This window comes from Hemicordylus capensis, chromosome 2 (genome assembly GCF_027244095.1).
Source record: "Hemicordylus capensis ecotype Gifberg chromosome 2, rHemCap1.1.pri, whole genome shotgun sequence".
Lineage (NCBI taxonomy): Eukaryota > Metazoa > Chordata > Lepidosauria > Squamata > Cordylidae > Hemicordylus > Hemicordylus capensis.
The window spans coordinates 288913896-288926925 of record NC_069658.1 but is presented as its reverse complement, the minus strand read 5'-3'; the positions used below and the strand labels follow the sequence as shown (position 1 = coordinate 288926925).

At 41.4% G+C, this 13030-nt stretch overlaps 1 protein-coding gene across 2 annotated transcripts in view; it reads right to left on the bottom strand.

The window, feature by feature from the left end:
- LRRN1 (leucine rich repeat neuronal 1) overlaps positions 1-11189 on the bottom strand; it is a 57106-nt gene extending 45917 nt beyond the window's left edge. Inside the window, exon 1 of one of the 2 annotated variants that reach the window (XM_053301801.1) lies at positions 10684-11189. The gene's annotated coding sequence lies outside the window, so the exon portion shown is untranslated. Of the gene's footprint in view, positions 1-10562; positions 10635-10683 lie in introns of those variants that run through there. The other variant, XM_053301803.1, reaches the window with a different exon arrangement.
- Positions 11190-13030: the final 1841 nt, after the last annotated feature.

Genomic DNA, 13030 nt, shown 5'->3' with positions numbered 1-13030 from the left:
AACCAGCTGGCCAGGTTCGAACCTGACCGGACCAGTTCGGTCCAGCCCCTATCAACCCTGCAGGGAGGGTTGCAATTTTTTTTAAAAAAAAATAAATTAAATTACCTCTAGCCCCTTCGGGGGGCTTCCTAAAGGCCGCAGGGGTGTGTGTGTGTGTGTGTGTGTGTGTGTGTGTGTGTCCGTGAAGGTTCCCCCTGCCCCGTCGGCCTCTTAAGTCACCACCGCGGCCCGTAAAATGGTATTTTTTGGTCTGTTTGGGCCTCTGTAATTGCACATGGTGGCCATTTTGCCTTGCAAAGGCCATTTGCGCATGTGTGGTGGAAGGCAAAATGGCCACCACATGCAAATACAGCGGCCTGAACGGGCCAAAAACATCATTTTACGGGCCGCAGCGGTGACTTAAGAGGCTGGCAGGGGGAGGGGGAACCTTTGCGGACACACACATACACACACACACACACACACACACACACCCCGAGACCTTTAGGAAGCTCCCCGAAGGGGCTAGAGGTAATATTAATCTTTTTAATAATTTTTAAAAATATATATATCATGGACTGCTGCGGGGTTCAGTTCCGGTCCGGATGGAACTGGGAGGGGGGGGTTCAGTTTGACCCCAAATCCCCGAACCAAATCGCCAAACTCCTGAACCAGTTTGCACATCCCTAGCCTGCACCTCTCCCCCACAGAACCAAAAACTACTCCCAAAGAGGCAGAGAGCTCATATGCTTTGCAGCCATGAAATGCTCAAAGGTTCTGACAGGAAGTCTTTCTCCTTACAATCTACAGGGTATAGAAAATAATACTAAATGTTCTGGGGCAGGAAGTTAAAAAAATATTCAGAGAGGGAGATGAAGGAAGGGGGGGAACAAGGAAAGAAAGTGACAGGGGTATTAGTTTCACAAGACACAGGCTATATATAAAGAAAACAAGTTCTGACAAAAACTAATCTGCCTACTTTCCTTTTACTATCCCTACAACTGGACTAAATTTGGTTCAAATCGATTAGGCAGTTCACAGGTTAGCCCACTTTTGCCTCAAATGTTCACGTCTGCCATCTTGAATCAGTGTGGATGACATCAAACTATGCTGTTGAGGTGTCCCATGTGTCCTTACAACTGTACTCAGTTTGGTTCATGTTGGTCCAGTCACTGCAAAGTTGATGGGACAAGCACACACACAATACTGTGTGATCTCATAAGCTTACTTTCCTTAAGGAAAGCAGGCTAAAAAGGAGAAGAAAATGACAAATACGAAAACAGAGAGATGTTCCAATTTTGTTTTTAAACAAAGAGGAAAAACATGCTGCAAAAGCAACAAAATATGCTATAGCAAACATGAAAAGCATTCTGACAAGAACCTTCCTGCTACCTATCAATGTCTTATTTTGCCCCTCCATCAACAGTGTAACAGATGAGATTTCAAATCTGATGCAACATTTTTGTTGCAGGTTCCATTTGTTATTCATATTAAACAAATGGAGAATAGAGGCCGACAGATGGTCATTTGCCTTCAGCCACACCTTCTGTCACCGATGAGCTGAGATTTGAACCCAGATCCAAGTTCAACCCTCCATTAACAAGCCTTAACCAGCTCTCAAAGGCAAGCTGATAAATAATGTATTGCAAATCTTGTTTACCAAGTCACCTTATGACATGTCATTATTAAGAATTAGATCGGTGAACCTATGAAGCACCTGCAAGCCACAGGAGTACAACAGCTTGCTGGATGTTTAATTAGCAAAAGGCTTGCAATGAGCTCTTGCTCAAATGAAAAGGGAGAAATGCCATCAAAATAACATTATGAAAATATATTAAAGGGAAGAAATTTGTATACTAAAGAGAGACAGAGACAGAGACCTTCTCGCCTGGCAGTCATTTTCTAGGCACAGAACTGAAAAACCCTTTTAGCTTGGAAAGATGAAGTATCACACGTGTATTGTTCATGTAACTATGGTAACCTACAAATGACACCAGTGTTTCTATTTCATACACAAATGAGAAGACAGCTGTGGGGACCACATCCCTGCCAAAAAAGGGTATTTGTGAACCAAGATAGCTTGGGTCTGAAAATTACTACTTGTTTTTATTAATCTAGGGTCCTGGTTAGTTTTTTGGGTTTTTTTTAAACCAAATCATTGACATCATAGCAATGGTGAAGGCAGATTTATTCTTGAAAAGCTGTTTATCCCTTACATTTTTTTTCTGGGTGCATGCAAGTGCAATTTTACCTCTAAAAACTCAGTATATTTTCCAGTGTCCAAGATCATTCAGATTCCCTACCTACACACACGTTCCCCCACAGCACTCTCAAACAAAGTCCCTACCCTAATATTTTCTGGTTCTTTATACATCCAGGCTCCAAACCTAAACACACTTACTACAGAGTAAACCCTACTGAGCTAAATGAGACTAGTAAACACACAGATCATGCTGCTGAGGTCTCTACCAAAGGCCACTGATATACAGATGTTTGCAGCAGCTTCTGAGAATCAGTGCTAAATGATGGAAGTACAGATTTACTTTTTGAACACATCTCAGTATCTGGAAGAACGTCCAGCTCTCGGTTAACTATAGAAAAATTAAAACAGATGAGTAAAACTTACAGGCTCCAAAGGGCTTCTATTTTGTAATGTTAGCTCATAACCTTTAGTTTTTATATATCAAAAACCATGTTATATGAGTGGGCTATAGCGTTGAGACAGCCTTGGTTGGCTTGATAGATGATCAATACCAAGGAATCAACAAAGAGAGTGCGACTTTGTTGGTACTTTTGGATCTTTCTGTGGCTTGTAATACTATTGACCATGGTATCCTTCTGAATTGTCTGAGGGATGTGGGTATACAGGATATTACTCTGCAGTAGTTCCTTTCCTATTTCTCAGGCAGATTTCAGATGGCGTCATTCGTGGATAGTTGCTCTGTGATATGGCAGCTACATCCGTTCCTTGAACACAAGTTCTCTAAAAACTGTGGGGCACTCACTAGTAACTTCTCAGCTTGACTCAGCAACATACTGTACATGGGGCGGCTTTTGTAAGTTGTTCAGAAACGCAAGTTAAACGCAGCAGCTGGATTGATTTCTGGGGTTTCTCTGAGAAACCATATTATGCCCATTTTAGAACAGCTGCACTGGCTGCCAGTGTTTCTGGGCAAAATACAAAGTGCAGGTCATCGTAACTAATTTTACAGGGTTTTTTTAAAAAATTGATCTTAGTTTATAGCAATACTCTGACTTTTATGATATCACGTTCAAACTGTTTTCATACACATAGGCTGTTTTTAATAATATAGCTGTTAGCTCTTAGCTTTTATGATCTACCTTATCACATTTTAAATTTTAAATTTAACCAATTTCATAGGGTTTTTTTGAGCAATATGCTTTTAATATGCTATAGTCACTGTCTTCACAGCCCTCATAGGCATTGACTATTTTAAACTATAATTTTATAGTTTTAATCTTTCGCTTCTGTTCGGATGACAATTTTTATGTTTTGCCGGCAGGTCAAAGACTGTAATAAAGATATTGATTGAAAGTACTGGTGATTACTTTTAAAGCCCTAAAAGCTTAGGACCAGGTTATCTAGGAGAGCGCCTTCTTCAGTATGATCCCCACAGTACTTTAAGGTCATTGGGAAAGGTCCGCCAACCACCAGTTCGCCTGGTAGCAGCTCAGTATTGGGCCTTCCCTATAGCTGTTCCTGAACCCTGGAACGCACTCTCCATGGATATTAGAAACTTAAGAGTTTTTTAAAAGAGCACTAAAAACATATCTGTTTAGCCTGATATTTAATTTTGTCTTTAATGAGTTATTTGTTATCTGCTTTTATATTTGTGAACCACCCAGAGCCACCTGAGTGAGGCAGTATAAAAAATCTAATAAATAAAGTTCTCTGCCCCTCATATTTGTATGTATATTGTAAGTATGACAGAAATAGTTGATGTAGTCATTATGACCACCATCACAACAATTTGGTCAAGGCTTATGACCTGGACAGTTGCCAATAATAGGCCTGTAATGCCAACTAGATGACCCTTTATCACCATGAGTCTTGAGCAACCTGCTCCAACTCAATATTTTTGAAACAAAGCAGCCTATAAATAAAATTCTACTTGGAATTCCACTGCATAAGTCTCAATGCTTCTGATATAAATATGAGCACAAGCTTCCTGAAGAAAGCTTGGCCCAGGTATTAAAATTCTGCTACTCTACTGAAGAGCTCGCTCAAAAACATTTAACCATTAACACTGTGTTAAACTTTAACTTAATATTTTAACCTCTTAATTTTGTTTTAATGTTTATTGTTTTATTGTAAACCCCACAGAGACATACATTTTGGGTGGTTTATGTCAAATAAATAAAAATAAAATGGAAGATTAGAAAATGATTACGGTCGACTATTAACCACTATATGAAGAACTGAAAAAATCCTCACTAGAGATGTGCACTAGCTGGTTCGATGCCTTCTCTGGGAAGCACTGAACTGGGGCTTTGGCACTGTTCCCTGCAGGCTCTGCATGGTGTTGGCATGCACATTTGCATGGTCAACAACATATTAGGTTCATGTGTCTCTCCCCCACCAAACACCCGCCGCCCAACAGCCACACCATAATTTAATTAGGCAAGGCAGAGATGAAACCTGCCTCCCCACCAAACATCATGCATGTGCACTGGCCATTTACATGGACAGCAACCTATGTTGACCATGCACACACACCAGCCATGTGTGTGCCAATGCCGCACAGAGGCTACAGGGAACAGCGCTGCAGAGCTGTGTGGCCATTTGGAGAGCAGGCACTGCTGGAAAAGTGGCAGGGTGGGGACGAGCAGGTAAGGAGCTGCGTACCTGCTTTTTAAGGGAACTGCTCCCATCAGCTGCCTCAAGCCATTTGTGCACATCCCTATTCCTCAGTGTCTGGTGACCTTGAAATTTCATATTTGAACCTAAACCTTTGAAATAATCTGCTGGACTGGTACCTAGAAACTTGTAATACATGTTTTTGAAAAGTGTAGGAAGGCAAGATAATTTTGCATATGGACTACTACTGGATTAGCTTGAGTATAAGTCTATACAGTTTAAGGCCAAGATACCCAAAGACTGCCTCCCCTCAGTAGCAACCGCTCTTCCTCACATCCCACTGCCATCTAAAGCTTAGCTGGTAGTGATGCACAAGTGGGCTTTTTCAGTGGTGGCTTTCTCTCTTTAGGGAGGAGAAGCATTAGGTAGGGAGACTTCAACTCCCTACCACTTGAAGTCTGTTGTTTTTTTAAAGGATTAAAACATGTTATAGTCTTTTAATGATGTTGTTGTTCTGCTTTATTGTATGTTTATTGCTGTATTTTGGCTGTGACTGTTATAGTAACCTTGAGTTCTACTGAAAAAAGGAGAGAAACATTTTAAGATATATACATACTTACATAGGAGGAGGAAAGGAATGCTACTTTTTATATAGCAGAAAATAAGAAAAAACTTCCATTCTGTCCGAGGAAGAGACATGCAAATTAAATGCTGTATGTCTTATTTTAGCAAAAGTTATTTCAACACCATACACAATGATTTTACCTTATTCTTTGGTACCAACTCATAGTATAGTGAGGAAAGGGAGGAGAAGACATGGGGCCAGTTCAGACAATACTGAGAACTAGGCCCTTAAACACAGGTGCGGTGTGTGGGCATGCACATCTTTCCCCTTCCCCAGTGCACCACTGCCTTATTGTATTGGGTGGGAGGCAGATTTCATCTCTACCTTGCCTAATTAAATTACGGTATGGGTGTTGGGCAGGTGGGTGGCGAAGAGACATATGCACATAATGCTTCTCCTCCAGAACGTTTAAAGGGCTGGTTCAGTGTATCATTTGAACCAGTGCAGAGTCACATGCATGAAATCTCATGAAAAAATATTTTAACTTTTTATTAAGTGAAGTTGTTTTTACTCTGTTTTAAATTAGTTGTGTTTTAAACTGTGTATACTACTTAGAGATACAGATAAATGTGCCATCAAGTCGATGTCGACTCCTGGCGACCACAGAGCCTTGTGGCTGTCTTTGGTAGAATACAAGAGGGGGTTTACCATTGCCTCCTCCTGCGCAGTATGAGATGCCTTTCAGCATCTTCCTATATCGCTGTTGCCCAATATAGGTGTTTCCCAGAGTCTGGGAAACATACCAGCAGAGATTCGAACTAGCAACCTCTGGCTTGCTAATCAAGTCATTTCCCCACTGCGCCATTAGGTGGCTTAGAGAGACACATACCAGGTGGAATATAGATATGATAAATACAAAACTGCATCAGACATATCTTAGAACTAAGAAAAGAAATCTTCTGGTTTCATATCATGTAACCCATGCCAATTCTACTATGATAGTTAGCTAAGTCTGGAAAGTTGAATTCCTAATAAGACATGTCTGCACCATTAATCTATAAAGGTTTTGAGCAAAGGGCAAACTGGGATCCTAATTTAGGACCTCCACTTGACATTTTATGACAAATCAATCAGAATATACCATAGTACACTAGTATGCTCAATGAAGTTACCATATTTAAGACTATCGCCACAACTACTAGTATAACTTTATAAGCCTTTAGGAAATTCATTGACTACAGCTTTTAAAAATAAGTTAGGCTTACAAACATTCACTTGTTTCATCTTGTGATGAATTGTCTCCAGTTGACCAAGAAAGAACACACCATGTGAATATTTCTTTTATGTCTCATACAGGGTTGATAAAAAATGATGATTAAAAAAAAAACACACCAGATTTTTTTAAAGTCAAATTTTAATTTTTAAAAAAATATATTAAAAAAATAATCTAGGTCAAAGATATCATGAATGTTAATCATAGCTCCTAATCAGTCTGTGAACTTGTTAACTGCTGTACATGGGGTTGAGAGATAAACAGACCTAATCAATCCTATTCTGCAAGTGTTGTGCATGTAGTGCGAATGCGCGCACACATGGTTAAGCCCATATCCCTCTCTTTCTCTAGAAATGCAAAGACATTAGGTCCATTCACATGCAATTTATTATGAATATTTACTTTTCAACAAAAGTTTCAACACTCATACAAGTGTACAGCATACACAGGGACATAGATCTTATACAGATACAGTCATTCACATGTTATGCTTAACGCAGGTACAGAGGTACAGTTCCTATATGTTCCATGCATTTGAAGTGTCTGTATCCAGGTTCACTTTTAAAATGAACCCAGGTACAGAAGTTTACACACACATGTGTACAGACATCTGTACACTTGTATAGCATGATGTTTTAATCAGACTAAAGAAGGCCAATGAATAAATAGAAAATTTGGGAGGATGGAGTAGATCTGAGCAAGCAGGAGGAGTCTGGATATAAATGCAAGCGATAGAGGGGAATAGAAAGTGAAACCAGAAGTGAAAAGAACTTATTCATGTTGTTCTTATGAAACTTTTTTCTGAATGTATCCTCCATTGTAGAAGGGACCTGTTTTGGCAATAGGCCATAAAGCAAGACCCGCCCCCCCGCTCCAACTTGGGAATATTTTAATGAGGTTCCTGTACCTGTGGATAAAACAGCCATGTGTGCGAAATGCAAACAGTGCAACAAAGAAATGCAAGGCTTGGTTGCCCACATGAAACCACATAATGAGAAGTGTGTACCCACCTCTCTTATAGTGTGTACCCACCTTCTAAAAATGAAACCTATATCTCTGAAAACGTATTAAAGTTATATTAGACTATATTGTTGTATTGCTGGTCTATGACCGAAATAAAGTTTTACTGACTATATTAGACTAAACAAGAACAAACTTTTACTAGAAAATGATGATTCAATAGACTCTTCCTCACTAGTCATTTAAATCGTGATTTAAATCATTTAAATTTGAGTCCTTCTGTGAAGCAATTTAAATCATGATTTAACCAAATCAACTCTGGCCACAGGTGACTAGGCATGCAGAGAAAGGCTGGCTAGTAACTTTTCTGGTGCAAACCTGAAACAAGGAGCATCTGGCAACCCTACGCAAATGGTTTCCCCTCAGTGGGCATGTATGCTTATCTTTCCAAATACTTTTTTTTAAAAAAAGACCTTACAAATTTCACTTCACATATTGACAACAACATTTATTGGAGGAGTACAGGTGATATGCAATTGTCTGAGAGAATGCTGCTGCCACTTTTTAAAATACTTTCCAGTTTTGTTAAGAGGACAGCCTTGTGTAGCAGAATCAAGCCGCTTTCATATAGGATCCCATAAAAAAAGAAAATACTCAGTCCGAGTGCAACTACTGTACTGTACAGCTCAATGAAAGGGGGAAGTTGTGAACAAACACTCAGTTAAGATGCTTCTTTCCTCCTCTTGCACACTTTAAAAACTTTTCTATTTGGCTCCTTTCCATTTCTACCCAATTGCTTACTGAGAAACATGCACTGAACTAGGACTAAATAACTTAGGGAAATGCATAAAATCGATGAACATCTGTTGTGTTCCTCTTCCAAACAATGGTACACTAATACAATGCCTTATTTCCCTCTAGCTCTTTGTGTTGTCTCTTTCATTGAAGCAATGGACACCAAGGGTTAACTTTTTGTGTGTGTTTTTTTTAAAGGGGTCTTTTTCTTTTAGCCAAGCAACTCAACAAAGGAGGCAGCAACTGGTGCCTGGCATGCAAGGAGGGATATTCATCCAGACTCACGTGCAGTCCATGCTGCATGCTTTTGTCCGATAAGGCTCCATAATGCCAGGAGGTGAAATGCACAGGCTAGCAAGCTAATTCCTAAAGGGACAGGGAAAATGGCATGGTCTGAAAACCCATTGCTTGCCTTAATTCCAGATGTTTACATCAAACCATAAGGAAACATGTGTGGGTGGGGCAGGGATAGCACTTTGTTTTTTTAAATGCACACAGCTTAAAAGGCTTAGGCCATCACTAAAGCCCACTGACTCAGGATCTTGCCTTATCTGCTTTGACTTGCTGCGCCTTTTGTTTAGCATTTTAATATCATGAGTAATAAAAGTGCAGTGCTTTTTTTAAAAAAAGAGAAAGAGGTCGGCATCCATTAAGAAAACTATAAGAACAAAACTGAAATTGGTTAAACATATTGAGAAAATAAAATTTCATTCTGTTCTATGTAAACCAGTTGGAAAAGGAGAAAAAATTTTAAAAGCAAAGTTTACAGGTAATGAACAAGCAATTCCCTAGGATTTTAACTCAACAGATTTTGGCTCTTGGATAGAGGTGACAGACAGCAAGACATATAATTTCCAAAACAGAAAGGGAAACAAAAAGCTCCTCACACTGAGCCTTTATACCATTTTCTTAAGGTCTATTGTTAAACTGAAGACTCCTTGTCTTTTCAAATTCCTTCATGTGAATGGAGGAGGCAAGACATCTGCCAGGGTGCACTCACATTTGCATGCAAATCAGAGATTTAGGGGGACACACATGCCCCTTGCTGGACAAACAGCACCAGTCTCCTTACCACATGAAGAGGAAATGAAAACTTCAACCCTGTACTTTTCTTGTCACATATGCCTCACTGTCCATTTCATTTCCCTAGTAGCTTAATGTAGCAAGTGCACTAAAATGCAGAAGAAAATAGGGGGGGAAACATGTAGAAAGAAAGCTTCATGTAGTGTTTTAAACAAAACAAAAGGGGGTAACAGTCGTCAGCATGGTGATAATATTCTGGAAAGCATCTTGCTGAGTTTCTTAGTACTTGTGTGCTTGTCTTGCTTCCTTTTTCTTCACAAGAAAGAGACCAAAAGCCTTACAGGGTAGACTAACACAACCCTTAAAGTCAGCATTGATACAAATAACTGTATCATCCGCCAAACACAACTATCCCGATAGCAATAAAACCATTTCCTGAGGCTGAAGAAGACAATCAAAGACAGAATGCATGCATTTAACTGGAATGTTTCAAACCTCTGCAGAAAGACAATGCAAAACGAATTTCGGAATTGAGGCTGAAACTACAAGCCAGCTAACTAGCTTCTTAAGAGAAAGAAAAGAAGGGGAGGGACTCCTCATTGCTGCCACAGCCGCCATCCTCTATCCCTCATGCCTGGAAGCACAAAGGAGACCGGCTTGCAAACTTTCCATACTTTCCCTGGACTACATTATGGCTGGCAACTTGCTTTAGTCTTGAAAACCAGTCCACCACATCCATCAGAAGGAAGACTAGTCAACACCTAGATCTCCCTTCCCTTAGGCGATGCTGAGACCTTTAATTATACATTACATAAGCTTCAAGTACAAGTCAATACTTTGGCAGCGGGGGGGGGGGAGAAAGAGCACACTCCTTTTCTTTCTAATGGAGAGAAAACCAGGGTGATTTAATACGTTCGACTACGACCATACATGTTGCGGACCGTGTGTGCTAGGTAACGCGTTCTCAATGCCATTCCCTTTACAACCTTCCCAAACAAAAGCAACCGCTGCTAGGCGACATCTCTTTCACCAGTCCCTTGGGTGCCCACTTATTGATCCTCATAGACAAAAGCCACTCTCGATGGATTCGGGGAACCGGGCTCTTTAACATACGCTCCCCCAACCCCCCGCCCACATCTTTAACATACCTGTGTTCTCCATTGCCTTACAGCACAGCAACTTGGCTTCTCCTTTAATCCCTTCAGGTAACTCAGCTCCCTGCCCCCGCCCCGCCCCAACGTGAGGGAGAAAGGGAGGGGAAAAACTTACCCAGAGGGGAATGGATGGTGGGTGCAATGGAAAAGAACCTTAAAAAAAAAATTTTTTTTTAAATCCACCCCCCGTGCAGAAGCAGAAGATGCTCATTCGACACCTCCCAGCCTGCCCAGGAGTTACAACAATCCCTGGAGAGGGGTGTGTGGCGTGGCCGTGGAGTAAAGCAGGCTTAATATTCAGGCTCCACCAGTTCGAGTTTAAATGTTATAAGTCTATGATGATGAAAGAAACTAAGAGAGGCTCGGCGGAACGCCCCTCTTTTCTTCCCCCTGCTCGAGCTAAGGCGATCGTGGCTATAATTTCCGCGCTGGACACCCGTGAGTAACTGGTCCCCCAATCCTCCTCCAGCTTGCCTGTTTCTTTTTCTTTTCCTCCCCTTTCCAGCCGCCGCTATGGCTTGCAGCCTCCTTCTCCTAAGCTCCGCTTTGTACAGCCTGCAGCCAGCGTGCACCTGGTGTAAGCAAAGCAGGTCAGCTGATGGGCTGCCTTGTGATTGGCTGCTCTCCGTTCTCCCCCCCCCGCTTCAATACCCCAGAGACCCAAGCAGGGCACCATCTGTAGGGGCTGGTAACAAAGGAAAGAGAGTGTGAGGCGGCTTAATGGGGCCAGGCAAGGCTGCTGCTGCCCTGTCGGTAGTACTGTGGGAACATAGGGGTGCGAGGGGGAGCGACAGCAACCTTAGCTCCCCCCCCCCCCCACTCCCCGTCTTGCAATCTTCTTTTTCACTGGAGTCTGAACAAGTGAGGAACGGGGGGTGGGTGCGCGCGCGCGCGGGGGGTGCTTTTAAAAAAAAATATTGTTTTATTTTGGTGCTGGAGACAGAAAATAAGTGCTTGAGAAACACAAAGGGAAAAGATCTGTTGTTCAACAGAGCTGGATGAGAACATGCAACACGTCTAAATAAAAACGTGTTCTTTAAACATATGGGATTGCGTTATATTTGACACTAGGCACTTTTCTACATCCTTACCAATGAAAGAGGATAATAGAGCTGAACATTGCACGGGGCTTATGTCTCTTTCTATCTCACATTGATCTTTTTCACTCTTGGGCTCAGAAGTTGTTCACATTAAAAAAAAAAAAAAATCCCGACATGGAAAGGGCTTTTAAGTAAGAATTAACCTGTGGACAGCTCATAGCATGTAATGATCACGCCTGCATTTTGTTGTGTGTATACATGCTGGGAAGTGACAACTAGCTTTTAAGAATGATTCTGCTGCTGGGATCATTTTTGAGCTTTTGATACCTGGAAAAGCCCACTCTAATCTCAAAATATTTATAGTGAGTTACATGAATAGTCCGAGAGAAATGTTGTTCTATTGGGACAAAACCAAATTGGGACACATGATGCAAAATTTGTGGAAGGAGGAAGGTGATAGGAGCAAGTCTGGGCTTTCAGGATGCATGTCTTCTAAGCCCAATCCCTCCCATGATCCTTTAAGCAATGAAGAGGCAGTCCCACAGGTGTATTTTCTCTAAGTCAATTTTCCCCTCCCATTATTTTTTTAATGTGTCAGTGAAGACCCTGCTCACTGCCACAAATAATCTTGGAGAGGGAGAATTCCATTCCAACAGCACGAATCTTCCAGAGACCAGTTACCCCCATTGTTTATGCCTCAGGCTGCTGGAGCCAAGCAGAGCCAAGCTTCTTGCTTCCTACACCTACCTACATCCCCAACCCTTGCCAGCTAGATGAGGGCTAGCCCCCTGCATGCTACTTTCTGCTGCTAAGGACAATTCCTGGCTGTATAATGGCAGCGCACACATACAACACTCAGCCACTGCCAACTGGGAGATGCAGATTTGTTTGCTTTGGCCCCTCATTATTTTGTTGCTGGGGTAGGGTAGCTCTATAAGAGAGCCAGCGTGGTGCAGTGGTTAGAGTGCTGGACTAGGACCAGGGAGACCTATTCAGCCATGAAACTAGCTGGGTGACTCTGGGCCAGTCACTTCTCTCTCAGCCTAACCTACTTCACAGGGTTGTTGTGAAAGAGAAATTCAAGTATGTAGTACACTACTCTGGGCTCCTTGGAGGAAGAGCGGGATATAAATGTAAAATAATAATAATAATAATATTTTAGGGTAAGTGATCTCTATTATCTCTTCTAGCCTGCCTCCTTCCTCCCATTTAGGGTCCTGGGCTGTTTCCACATAGGCATTTCTACTTTTCAAATAAAGGGAGTACTACTCTCCGTGTAATGTTTTTACATTATTGCTGCTATGTATTTAGTATATTAGTCTACAAAAGTTACCAGTCCACTAGTTTTCTTTCTTTACCACACATATCTATGTCATTCATTATCTAAATGAGTTTTATAAAAAAAAGTTTGTGAAGCTCTCC